The sequence below is a fragment of the Notamacropus eugenii genome, chromosome 4, assembly GCF_028372415.1.
Source record: "Notamacropus eugenii isolate mMacEug1 chromosome 4, mMacEug1.pri_v2, whole genome shotgun sequence".
Taxonomy (NCBI): Eukaryota; Metazoa; Chordata; class Mammalia; order Diprotodontia; family Macropodidae; genus Notamacropus; species Notamacropus eugenii.
The window spans coordinates 108,665,433-108,669,911 of record NC_092875.1 but is presented as its reverse complement, the minus strand read 5'-3'; the positions used below and the strand labels follow the sequence as shown (position 1 = coordinate 108,669,911).

The window sequence follows — 4,479 nt, the reverse complement described above, 5'->3', positions numbered from 1 at the left end:
CTAGTTGGGTGACCTTTCTGGGCCTTGAGGCTTTAATATTCAAAATTCACAGGTTGAATAAGAGATCTTGAGGACTCTTTCACATTTTACAAGTCTAAAATTTCTTACACTTTTTAACTGAGCAATTAAATACTCTGGTTGTGGTATGGAATTCTCTTGGTTTTCAGTAGATCTAACAATGTTAGGTGTCCCATTTTATCTTTAGTAGAATATTTCCCATGCCACCTGTGTCTGCAGATTCCCTTGATTCCCTTGCTTAAGCTCCCTAGCATAGGAGAGCATTGTCAGGGCCTGAGGAATCCTATGCATTCACCTGTTGAACTCACAATAGTTTGTCCTTGGTGATAAGACAGGTGTCATGTCTTAAGAATTTCTTTTCTTTTCAGCCTCAAAAGATCCAGGAGACATGTCATTATCACATCTGAATCTCTGCTGAATATATGAAAATCTTGTCTCTGAAGATGTATCCACATTTTATGTCTGTTGAGGTATTATCGGTACACCGTGTCAGAGTGAAATATTTTCAGGTTCCTGAAATGGTTTATGATGAAAATAATAATTACTAGAAGCCAGAAGAGACCTTGGGAGAGAAGAGATTACACTTGAAAGAAATTTAACACCATCGTTTGGTGGAATGGACTTTGGGGGTTTTATAAGCCAACCCTTATTTGAAAAATGAAGAAATTTTCTCTGAAAAGCCATAAATTTTAATATTTGCAAACTTTTTCCTCCCAACAATCATGTTGAGCTGCTAATGTCATTGTCTTCATGCTACAGATGAGAAATTAAACCTTAGTATTTGAGCCCCAATCCACGTTCTTCAAACTGGCTCCTAGGGAAGGATGACTCCAACCCTCAAAGTGGAGAAATGTCTTTCTGAATGTCACATGGACCTTTAATAGCTGGGATCCAGAATTCTGACATGCAGTCAAGGTGTTCTCTCCAGTGACCTACACAGCCTTCCATTGACAAAGGCTTCCTGGCTGCCTTTGGTTTGCATAATTAATATTTGTTTAGTTGAACTGAATTGAACTGAGTTGAGCAATTCATCTTCATCATGTCTTACTTCATTCAACAGGAAGCTGGTTCATTTCTATTCTGTGGCTGAAAACTATGCTTGCATTTGTTGTGATGAGGATGTTGATGGAGACCATTTGTAGATCTGACCAAGGCCTTTGACACTGTTACTGGTGAGGGATTAAGGAAAGTTATGTCAAAATTTGATTGCCCAAAGAAGTTCATCAGTATCGTATGTCAGTTTCACAATGGCATGTTTTCCTTGGTTCTGGACAGTGGACAAAGCTCTCGTGACTTCCCAGTCACCAGTGAAGTGAAACAGGGCTGTGTGCTTGTTCCCATGCTTATTAGCATGATGTTTTCAGTAATGTTAACTAATGTTTTCAGTAAGGATGAGCACATCAATGTCTACTACCATACTGATGGCAAGTTCTTCAGTTTGAAAAGGCTACAAACTGAGAGAAAAGTGAAGGGAGGGTTGGAGCATGATTTTCTGTTTGCAGATGATTGTGCACTCAGTGCAGCCTCTGAAGCTGAGATGCAACAACGCATGGATCAATTCTCTCTTGCTTGTGCTAATTTTGGCCTAATAATACCAAAGAAACACAGGTGTTCCATCAGCCACCTCCACACTATCTGTACATGAAACCATCGGTTACACCGAATGGAGAAGTTTTGAAAGCTGTGAATAAGTTCACTTATCTTGGTAGTGTACTGTCCAGGGATGAAGACATTGACAATGTGTTTGGGAGGCTCTGAAGAAAAGTTTGGGAGAGAAGAGGTATCAGACTGACTACCAAACTGAAAGTCTACAGAGCTATTATGATGACCTCATTGTGTGCTTCTGGAACAAGGCGAATCTACCAGTGCCATGCCAAGAAACTGAATCGCTTCCACTGGAACTATCTAAAGAAGATTCTGAGGATCACCTGGCAGGATAGGTTAGGAGACACTGAAGTCCTTGATAGAACTGAACTACCAAGTATTCAAACAAAGCTTCAGATGGTGCACCTCTGATGGTCTGGCCAAGATGTTTGAATGCAAAATGTTGGCTTGTCAAAAAGATTATTTTATGGAGAACTCACATGGGGCAGGAGATCACATGGTGGGCAGAAGAAACGATACCAGGACCCTGTCAAAAACTGTCGATTTCTCTGTGCAACACTGGACACACTGGCACAGGGCTGCTCAGTGTGGCGGGCCCACTTCAAAAAGGGTGCCATGTGCTTTGATCAAAACAGGATTGAGACAGCACAAAGCAAACGCAGGATGCCGAAATTTGGAATATTCACCCCAAATATTCACATTGACCCTTTGTGTCCCACCTGTGGCAGAGCATTGTGAGCTCATATTGGTGTGATCAGCCACAGTCAGACACGCTGAAATTCCAAAAACAAAACAAAACAAAAAACCAAATAAACTTAAGTCATGCAAAAAAACCCCACAATAACCTTGTTCCAAGAGCATCCTTGTAAAAATCCCCACTTCCAAGAACATCACCGTAAAAAAGAATCCCTCTTCCAAAGGCATCCTCCTGCTCCACATGGAAACAGATTCCAGAGAGGCTCTTTGCAACTAAATACACCTACTCATGCAAGATTTGCTTTCATATTGACTCCAACAATGACATTTTCCAGGGCTAGCTATTGTGCTAACAGCCTAACAACTGAATTTTCATCTAGTTTCCTAAGTACTCAGTTTTGTCTAGAACAGGCATTTAATCATAGAAACATTAGCCTTGTCTAAAGCTTTCAAACCAAGAATTGACCTACAGCTAAATACATGGCTGCCAATATCCTGTGATGTTGAAGGGATGCTGAAAGAACCTTGAACTCACAATCCATCCTCCTCTTGGCCAGCTAAACGATTTCAACCTTTTATTTTTCCAGAGTCACAGAATCAATATTGGAAGGAAAACTCCAAGTTCCTCTGAAATAATGAATATAACTCATTAAGAAAAGACTCTTCAACAATACTCCCAATGGACCAGAAGAGCAGGGAAAGGGAGTCTCTGAGGTTTCCTCCTTCCACAGTGCTTATACAGAACCTGCTCCTTGATTTCTGCCCAGAGCCGCACTTACCCACCTGTCCACCTGCACCTCCACTAACTAACACTTCGTTCCCTCCTCCCTTCCATGCAGTAGAAGAAGCTCAGCTGCCCCCAGCCCCTGGTCCCTGGACTCCGCTGCCTTTGCGCTTCTGCCACCTCCCCAACTTCAGCCCCAGCCACTACACAGCCTCCACCACTGCAATGACCATATCAGCCCCCTCTCAGGTGCAGCAGAACTACCACCAGGACTCAGAGGCTGCCATCAACCACTAGATCAAATGGAAACTCTATGCCTGCAATTTTTAACTGTCCATGTCTTATTACTTTGACCAAGATGATGTAGCATTAAAGAACTTTGCCAAGTACTTCCTCTACCAGTCCCAGGAGGAGGAGGAGCACACTGAGAAGCTGATGAAACTCCAGAACCAACTTGGCAGCCCCATCTTTCTCCAAGACATCAAGAAATCACACCGAGATGACTGGGAGAGTGGGCTGAATGCACTGGAGCATGCTCTGTATTTGGAAAAAAATGTCAATCAGTCATTACTGGAATTGCACAAGCTGACAGCCAACAAGAATGACCCCCATTTATGTGATTTCATTGAAACCCATTAGTTAGATAAACAGGTAAAGTCCATCACACAACTGGGTGATCACGTAGCCAACTTGGGAAAAATGGGGCCCCCAGATTCTGACATGGAGGAATATCTTTTTGAGAAGCATACCCTTGGGAACAGTGACAATGAGATCTAAGTGACACCTCGCTTCCCCCGCATCTGGGAACTGTGGGCATGACTCTTACGGTTTTTCAGTGCACATATATTTTGGTTCTCTGGCCATAATTTGCATCAAAATACTACCACCATTTACATGTTAATAAAGTGACTAGTTACTAATAGGAAAAAAAAAAAAAACCGAAAAACAAGTCAATATCCAAAATCAATGCTTTTCTCAAGTGTTTGAAGATCACCACAATCATGAAGATCACCCAGGACGACCTGAGGAATCTCATTGCATTTTGGACAGCCCTCATTATTGGAAAGTCTTCTCTTTTCATGGAGCTGAAAACTCTACAATTTATTCCCTAAGGTAAGTGGATTTTCTTTCTCAGGCCCTGTTCATATGCAATCATGTCTGGGGAAGGGGTGAATACATGAATACTTGGAGCTTAGCTGAGTTTCTCTGGTTTCTGGTTGTCCCTTACGGGAATAGGGAAGGCTATGAATGGGACATAGACCTGGTAAATTTACATATGATAAGGCTATGTTAAAGGAGGGAGTACGGGATCCATCTGTAGATTTTCTGTTGAGCCTGAGAACAGAAGACCTGAGTACAAATTCAGCCTCAGACCCTACCAGCTCTATCACCCTGGGCAATTCACTTAACCTCCATTTCCTTTAATCCACTGGGGT

The 4,479-nt window shown here is 42.2% G+C and overlaps 1 pseudogene; it reads left to right on the top strand.

Annotated features, from left to right (window-relative positions):
• The first annotated feature begins 225 nt into the window (after positions 1–225).
• LOC140498218 (ferritin heavy chain-like) lies at positions 226–4,150 on the top strand (annotated as a pseudogene).
• Positions 4,151–4,479: the final 329 nt, after the last annotated feature.